Consider the following 9,895-nt stretch of genomic DNA (forward strand, 5'->3'; position numbering starts at 1 on the left):
ACCTGGAGTAAATCCACAAGCTACCCTGCAGTATACAAAGTCATTCAAACTAGCTGCACCTTTACCAGCTTTGAGAACACTTTCATGATCAATCATTATAAAACATATCATATATATTATTCTGAAATGGACCAATCTGCACAATGACTACTTTTACTGTCGCTACTTTAACTATATTTAGATGATCATACTTTCTACTTTTACTTGAATAACATTTTTGAATGCAGGACTTTTATTCTAACAGAGTATTACTACACTCTGGTACTTCAACTTTTAGTGAAGTACAAGATCTGACTACTTTTTACATTTCTGTTCATCTGTTACTGGTTTGATGATATTTTGGTGCAAGATTGTTTTGTATCTTATAAATTCCCATTACCTGAATTGGAATTCCAAGTGTGACAAGAGGGTTTGAATGCCAATTTGGTCCTAATCCAACAACTTCCTTGGCCAATGAAGACGCTATTTTGGACACCACCATTTTAGAAGTCCACTTTGTGTGCTTGGTTATTAAAAACCCGAGTGCACACTGATGCTGTGATAGATCATTTCCCAGAGATAGTGAATGAACACACAAACACACACACACCCACACAGATTTCAGCTCGTCCTGCTGGGAGGGTCCCACACTCTTCCCTCCAATTTGTTTCCTCAGCAGGAAATGACCTTGACATTGCTCGGGGGGTTTTATCTCACTTGTTATTTTTTACTACAATGGAGGTTGTGTTTTATTTTTCCTGCTCCGTTTTATCACGGCACACAGAGCCTGTGCTGTGAAGGGAAAGCCGATGGCAGCACGCTGATAAGGATGAATGGGACTCCTCTGAGATAAGGAGACATTAATGCTATTTCTGAAAGCCACTGTTCAGGGATGATACGGCTGTTATCATCCCAGGAATGCTACAACGTGCAACACACAGGTAGTGCATGTAGAATAGATCAGAAATGGGCGCAGCATACTTTAGGAGGAAACACTCCGGTCAGGGGGCATTAAATTACCATTTCCAGCCTCACATGGAATAAAAATGGCAGGAAATAATGACCCATTTGAGTCCCTGTTTCATTCATTCATCAGCTCATTATATCACACTCAGACACATGATCAGTCAGAAGTGGTGACTAATGTTCTATACCACACTGTAAATTCCCAAAATGCTATTATTAGACAACCATATAAGGGAGATTTGTGTCTGCTCTGTCTCCGCCCAGGAGACACTAACACAGGTCTGCTTGTTCTGCCTCACACTCACTTTCCCACAATTCCTGGTATTCTTCATGGCTGCCAGTGCTGATGTCACCACTCGCACAACTCCCATTCCATCATTGGGAGAGAGACTGTTTTAGTTTGGATACATTCTGTAATAAGGTTAATTTTTTTTGAAGATAGATAGGTACTTTACCAATTTGGGAAATTATTTTTTTGCAGCAGCAAAGTGGAAAGGCATTACAATCTTTAAAGATGGAAGGAAGTATAAACATAAGAAAATGAACAAAAAATATTAAAAATATTATTGGAACAAAATTCCATATACTGTAGAATAACGTCAGGTCTGGGACATGTCTCTGGTAATTATCATTTCTTTGTTCAACAGTTTTTGAGATGTATTGATGAATCATCAATAAAGTAGCATCATGTCCCAACAGGATATCATTTAGTTGAACCCTGGTCCCTTTCGTGACAGCTAAATATGCCGTTAGCTTTTAAAGAGCACTTATCATGGGAAACTCACTTTTTCAGTGCTTGTGTTTGGCTATGGTATTTGTACCAACCCACAACCTTTGAGACCCAGTCAGTTTTTGTTGGCTGCCTCGATGAGAAAGGTGTGATACACTGATCCATTCAGATCTTTTTCCCTAACTATGTCACACACGTGCTTATTAAAATAAAGCGCCCCCATCTGCAATTTGTCTACTAAATCAATCAGCTCAGACTGAGCTTTTCCTAGAGCTTAAAGAGAGAGCTGCTGAAGAACAGTGTTTTGGACAGAGTGAATCCAAGTGTATTCAGACAGACGGTATGAAAGAACATACAGGGATGAATGTGAAGACCGCATAACAAGTCTTTAATGTGAAAGCCAACATTCATGAACAGGTCATATTGCTGTCAGGGCTTATACCCACAAACAAATATGAACCTTACATAGGCTCGTCTTGAAAAGAGACAAAAAGATGGGCACCGGCTGACTGAATGAAAGGACTCTGCCTGGATTTACATCATCTGGGATCACACATCATGGCTTCAATGTTGTTCCTCACCAATTTGAAAAAGATCTCCCAGCCTCAACCCTCTCTTTCTAGGAAGCTGTCTCAGTCTGTCTCCAGGTTCTGCCTAGCATCTCCCTTTATGGGTCCACATTTGGCAGCAAGTACGACAGCCGGATCTGTCTCACATGTACAACATATAATCATCCAAAAAACACTTTCCAATCACATGCTGTGAGGGAAAGCTGTTAAATTATTTTCTCAACTTATATGAGCACACATCACATCATTGATCAGATGTTTTTGATGTAAGGAATCAGCAGGGGGGGGGTAAAAAAGAGGCTCATGTGGAGTCAATCAATTGTTTAGCCAATAAACCCCCCCCCCATGTGGCACTGGGTGGTGGAAAGTGGCAGCAGAGAGCTGACAGTGTGGTTGCAGAGGAAGGATGTGGTGGAGTTAGGGTTGCCGAGCAGCTGCTGTCTGGTGAAGCACACCAGGGACCATTCAGTAAAAAGGTCCGTGTACAAACAGCATGCACGCACCATTTCCCAGGCAGTAGATGTTTTATAAAAGGATCATAAAGAATGTATGTTCCTCACCATACAGTGACACATTGTGCCTGATGCACCAAATACAATCCCCCATTCCAATGAAGTTGGGACGTTTTGTAAAACGTAAATAAAAACAGAATAAAATGATTTTCAAATCCTTTTCGACCTATATTCAATTGAATACACTACAAAGACTAGATATGTAATGTTCAAACTGATCAACTTTTTTTGCAAATATTCACTCCTTTTGAATGTGATGCCTGCAACATGTTCCAAGAGCTGACTACCATGCAAAGCCACAGCCATATATCAACAACACCCAGACACACCGCTGGCTTCTCTGGGCCGAGCTCTTCTGAGGTGGACTGACGCAGAGTGGAGAAGTGTGCTGTGGTCTGATGAGTCCACATTCAAATTGTTTTGGGAAATCATGGACGTCATGTCCTCCGGGCTAAAGAGGAAAAGGACCATCTAGATTGTTATCAGCGCAAAGTTCAAAAGCCAGCATCTGTGATGGTATGGGGGGGTGTTAGTGCCCATGGGTAACTAGCACATATGTGAAGGCTCCATTAATGCTGAAAGGTACAGACAGGTTTTGGAGCAACATATGCTGCCATCTGACATCTTTTTCAGGGACGTCCCTGCTTATTTCAGCAAGATATGCTGCCATATACTGCTCTGAATGACATCAGCTATTTAGTAGCTGTCTGCTAGCCGTAGCTCCAGACATGCTGCAACAGCGGTTTATATATAACTCCTATTGCTGATTTTTAACAAAGAAAATGGACTCGTGCCGTATGTTATCACTGCTCTGAAAAGTAAAGGTTTGATTTTCATTTGAAACAACAGCCCTTTGTTTATATGCTTTTCAACAATGTGAGTGCTCAACCTTTGTTTGTTTGTAGCCTTTATTTATCCAGGTTAAAAATCCCATTGAGATCAACGATCTCTTTTAAGTCCAGTTTTCAATGTGAAGGAGGACAAGTCCTAAGTTTATTGGCTCACATCCCAGTAAATGTGCACTATGCATATTGGCAGAGAGTTTTTTTGCAGCATTAAGTTGTTCTTCAGTCCTGGACATTATTGTCCAAAAAGCTCTATAACTAAAGATGGCACATTACAAGCCAGGCCACACTTTCTGTCTCTAATTTGGCATAGCCTGATGTATTTCCTTATACATTAGATCAGGGGTGTCAGAACTATGGCCCGGGGGCCAAATGCGGCCCGCGGGCCATTTTGAATCGGCCCTCAGCTAATTCAAAAGGTATAATGGAATGCGGCCCACAAAGGAAACTTGAGCTTGTCTTATATTGTACTTCTTAAATATATCTGTAAACATATGTTACACAGTAGTGTTCATGTGTTAATAAGAACACTTTCAGTCAATTCAAGTTGAAAATATGTTCTAACAAATCTAAGTTGATAAGAAAAAAGCCCAATAACTTATTTAAATAACAACCTTGAAATATACCCTTCCTATTTCCTCTTATGATAAGCAATCTAAGGCTTCTGTTTGAAGGAATCAGCTGCTAACAAAATAAATGAAACCCTATGGAAAGCTGTGATGTAGGCTGCTGTATCAAGCATAATTTGCTAACATTTGATTGATTTTGCTAACTTATAACTTCACTTATGAGGCAATAAATCTCATCTCTAGTGAGGGGCCAAGCCCTTCGAATATTTTTCTGTTTGTGGCCCTCGGTGAAAGAAGTTTGGACACCCCTGCATTAGATGTTTACACAGCTAACAAACATGTTAAGAATTGCACAATTACTGAGAATTTTTATATATTTTTTTACTGTATGTGTCACGCTACTGGCATTTCTGACTCATCAGTGGTCTGCAGAGTTTTAATGTCACCTTTTAGTTCCAGCTCAGCTTGTTTCATACCTCAAGATGACCAGCTGCTAGCCCTATGGAAAAACAAAAAGCAGACCAAAACCCCGCCCCCACTCCCTTCACTGGCTGCCAGAGGCTGCACACTGTACTGGTCCACTGTGCAGAGAATGGATCCAGCCCATCCTACATCCCGGACATGGTTGAACCATACACTCCACCCCTTCACTCTGCATCAGCCAATCAGCTTGCTACTCCCTCACTGCGAGTGAGGGAGTACACACACCTGTTTGCTTCCTTGACTCCAAAATAATGGAAAGAGACACGTATCAGGACAGCAGGAAGTCTGCAAGTCATCCGTTGCAAAATGAAATCCACCTGTTCGCTTTTACCTTGGCCATCAAATTCAACAGTGAAAATGTGCCAAAACTCCCAGTTAATCTGAACATGGGCATCGTCAGTGAACTGAGACAGAAACCATCCGTCACTTATGCCCCTTTCACACCAACGCGTTTTCAGCGCCGGCTCGGAGCTAGAGCCTGAAAAGTACCGGTTTTTCCTGTTCACACCGCAGCGGCGCCGCCTCTTAGCTCCGGAATCCGGTTCACTTCCAGCTCCAAAAAATGGTCGGTCTAGAAGCAAGAGCTTCGGAGCTAAGAGGCGGCGTCGCTTACGTCTCTCTTACGTCGAGGCGTGCAGGAAACTAAACCCACCTACCGTGAACATGGGTCGACTGAAGAGTCTCGTCATGCCTGCCTACAAGCAGTAGCGCTGAGCAAAGTGACTAGAAGGCAACCACACACTTATAAAAAAAAACACACTTTATAAAGTCAGGCAACACTAACCAGGCTTTGTGTGATTCTGTTTATTTGTACCTTACTTTGACCATCCGTTCGCTGTTATTGATCATTGTGGAGAGCAGGCAGACGTTTTGTTTTTTATTATAGCAGCTATCGGATGGAATCAATACATGGGCTGCACAGGTTGTCATGTCCGACTATCACAAGTAGAATCATAATGAAAAATACGCCGGTAAAATGTGCCTGTAGAAAACGGCTTAGCAAGTAGTCAGTTTAGCTTCGGTTGCTATGCTAACATCACCCATGTTATACCAGAGAAACTTTCATAACAGCGTTGTGATGCCAAACAGCGTCAATTCAGACTGACACACATTCACTTAAAGGAGAGGTGTCATGGCCATTTCCACTGATCATAATTCCATTGTTGAGGTATACTAAAATAGATTTATACTGTGCAATTTTCCAAACTCACATTGGTTTCGCATACAGCATCTCTGTAAAGTATGTGTATTCAGCAGTATTCACTCTCTCCACTAAACGGCTCGTTGGAGCTCTTGCCCCCCCCTCCCTGTGAGCCTAGTGTGCTTCGATTGGTCAGCTCGGCCACTCTGTTCTGATTAGTCAACCACCAGAGAGGCTCCGCCCATGTCTAACAGTGCTTTTTTCGGCTCGCTCTCAGCGGGGATTTGGTGTGGTTAAATGATCCCACTGAGAGCCGCCGTAAGCTGGCTCCCCACTGGAAGGGGCCTTATCTGGTGCAGAGGCGAATGGATAGGGGTGATGAAGTGGGGGTCACGTACCAACTAAGTAGCCCGTTTGGGGATTGAAGTAAAAAGATATGATTCTACACTGTATTGAAGTAAACATGTATTATTTTGAATTGTATTTTAGTGAACATGTATTATTTTGAATTGTATTTTAGTGAACATGTATTGTTTGAACTGTTTTAGGTAATCACAAACGGGTTTTGATAATCACTTAGAATAGGAATGTTATTCTCACTTTTAAACTCACTGACCCAGAGATTCTGTGTTTCACACACCAACCTTGCCTGTTTCACCCCTAAAAACCAGATGTCGTCATTAAGGTCGTTAAAGACAACATTACATCGCTCCTTATCACCCCTAAGAACAGATGTTGTTTTTAAGTCGTTAAAGACACATCGTTAAATAGGTGAAGAAAAGTTTAAATGTCTGAAAAGGGATGGTTTATGTGAAGAACTCATGGGAAAGGAATAGAGTTAAGATTCGAATCGAAGATAGAGGTTGACTTTTGACCTTAGGGGACTTTGGAATTTCAAATTCTGGTGAAGAACTATTGAACTCGACCAGAAGTGAATCCAGCCAATCAGGACACTTGGGGGAGGTGATCAGCTTACACAGCTCCTCCTCACGGAACTCTGATTCGCTTGGGAGGAAAATGGGAAGGAAGAGTCGACACATCTCCGCCCCAAAAATAGATATGAATACTGATGTTTTTGAGTGTAAAAATGCTTCTGGTTTGCTGAAGGCTGGTCTAGAGACGTGTAAACCGCATCCCAAACCTGAAGTCTGTACTTCTCGTTTCCTGAAGGCTGGTCTGTCTACCTGTAAACCGCATCACAAACCTGAAGCCCGGAGTACTCGAGTACTCTGTATAACTTGTATATGTGTTTGGTTTCCTACCAGAAGTAAACTCAGATAATTTGTTATAACTTTGATTCCGGTGTTTTCAATTCCTTTCTTAATTTAATAGAGATCCAGCCTCATCCAACGAACGGCGCGTAGAAGAGGTGTTCTGCTCCAACAGGATGAAGCCTCTCTCCAAAATGTCCATTACGACAGACTACGGCGATACAACCTGCCGGTAGCCTTTCCCTTGGAGGGACCATCAAGGTCTCTCTTACACCTTTCTCAGCCTCTTCCGTTGCAAGATGCAGTCTCCCCACAGAGCTCTGGACGCTTGAGGTTTTCCGATGGGGAAAGTGGCTGTGATCTTGGGCCGGGTTCTGGGGCTGATGATTCCCCTGAGCTCGAACAAGCCGCACCGACGGTGTCCCGGGCTGGGAGGTTAGCGCGGCCTCCTGTCCGATTTTTGGACTTTGTTATGGGCTGAATGACTGGTGTTTACGTGCTTGTGTGATTATTTTCTCCTGTGTATTCTATGCTGCATAATTGTTTTTTTTTCATGTTTCGAGTGTGCAGGACAGGGGAATAGGTTATGTCATACCTAGTTTGATGTTTTATTTGGGCTGTGGATGTGTTTTGTTTGTCATTTTTTTCGGAAGTACGTCATGCCTGCATGTATTATTCTGCAGGGTAGTGTGTGGTTTGTTATGTTTTTGGGGTTCTTCGTGGTTGTATTGTTTTTTTAATGTTTTGTTGTGTTCTCACCATGTGTGTGGAAATGGGGACATTTCTTTCAGTAAGGGGGGACGCATGTAAGCATTGGGTTGAGAGGTCATGTGTTGTGAGCATGCGCAGTCTGTGCTAGAGTGGTGAGAGAAAGGGTGTGGTGTGACTCGACGTTAAATAAACGGAGGCATCTGTGACGCTCCAAAAAGTACTAAGTTCCTGAGTTTTTGTTACACAGAAGTATTCTTGAAGCCTTAACACCTCGGACGTTACACTATGAACAACAGATAGTGGTTCATAGGCTATCAAGAACATGTTTACAATTGCAATCTTATACGGGTAGTCTGCTACATTCATTGTAGCTGGCATAACAACAATGTTTTCCCGAGCAAACTCATGTCTAGCTCCGTTGTTTAGCTCGGTAGCATACACGCTAGGAACGCCAGCTATAATGTAATTACGTTTCGCGACTGACCGCACGGTAAATCACCCGGAGTATACTGTCTATGAGTATTCCGTGTGTGAATGCAGACATTCTCCTGATATGAGATACATGTATGTAAGGCCATCTGCTGATATTAGAGTTGATATATGGAAACGCTAGCAACTTAGTTAGCACAGTTAGCACTGTGTCAATGGCTTAGCAGTCCTTAACACGTTTACACATTTAAACAGTCGTGGTAGATACCTTGTTTGGGAGACATTCCTAACGAAATGAAGTGCCAATCACAAAGTATTATTGAAACTTAGTCGTTTTATGTTCGTCAGCTTGCCAGCTGGATTACAATGCTAACCTACGTTTGCTAGTTGTTCAGTGTAATATGCTATAGGCTACTATACTATACTATACTATACTATACTATGAACACCAGATAGTGGTTCATATTAGGCTATCAAGAACATGTTTACAATTGCAATCTTATACGGGTAGTCTGCTACATTCATTGTAGCTGGCATAACAACAATGTTTTCCCGAGCAAACTCATGTCTAGCTCCGTTGTTTAGCTCGGTAGCATACACGCTAGGAACGCCAGCTATAATGTAATTACGTTTCGCGACTGACCGTACGGTAAATCACCCGTTTCAGGAAACAGGTCCTTGGCATTGGCATGACTGGATCGATTGTGAACTGAACCAGAGCTTCCAACAGTAAATGTTAGGTTGGCAGAGGGTGCGGCCAGCGCCGCTGGGTGTGGCCATAGCTCTTCCGGATTGGTCCATTTTGTACCCGGAAGAATCAAATGGACAATGACGTATCTCCAATGAGGCGTTTTGGGGAGGTATTTTCTGTGTTAGAGTTTTACTCGCTACAGGGTGTACTTTGAGGGTTTTGACTCTGCACACCGTTTACATGCATAAAAACCTTCATAACACACAAGGGGACGGGTAATAACCGGAAAAGCATGACACGTCTCCTTTAAGGGGAATTGGGGATATGTACCAGCTGCTTGTGTGACAGTCAGACAGTGAATACTTTAGAGCCGTGTGAGCTAACCCGGAGCTAACGGGAGAATAAACTCCCGTGGAAGTGCAGCCAGCACTGCAGCGGTCGGTAAATGCCGCTGAAACACATTAATAAACAATGAACCACGGCACTCTGGAGAAAAGTATAAGGTTGGAGAAGTCGTTATTTAATTTAATCTGGCTTCGTATGATTAAAAGCAACACGATCATCGACCCGACGCAGTCCCCCGTTGTTGTTGTGAGCTCCGTTGGGGAGAAAATCAGCGATGTAAACGGTGACGTCATGACGCAGCAGCAGCAGCTCTGGGCGGTGTGAACAGAGCGGGAGCAGAAAAGGGAAACCGGAGCTGAACCAGAAAAGCTCTAGCTTGGAGCTAGAAAGGGTAAAAGGGCTGGTGTGAAAGCCGCATTAGAGGGGCCACGACCTAGCAATGTGAAACTTGCTTTGATATAAAAAAAGGGAAGTTTTCATTATGGAAGAAATTAGCTATAGAGACCAAAAGCATTTTTGTACCAGGCTGTCAACATGTTTATTTCTGCAGCATGCTCAGAGTTTTAAGATCGATTGGTAGCTTGTGAAAAATGGTGACCAGTGAAGGCAATCTGTAATTTCACAAATTCTTTCGAGCATCAGAATCAGAAAGCCTTTAATGGTCTGTTGAGATCTCCATATTAGGTTGAATACTTAAAACGAACGTTAATTATA

This window comes from Trematomus bernacchii, unplaced genomic scaffold (assembly GCF_902827165.1).
Source record: "Trematomus bernacchii unplaced genomic scaffold, fTreBer1.1, whole genome shotgun sequence".
Classification (NCBI taxonomy): Eukaryota; Metazoa; Chordata; class Actinopteri; order Perciformes; family Nototheniidae; genus Trematomus; species Trematomus bernacchii.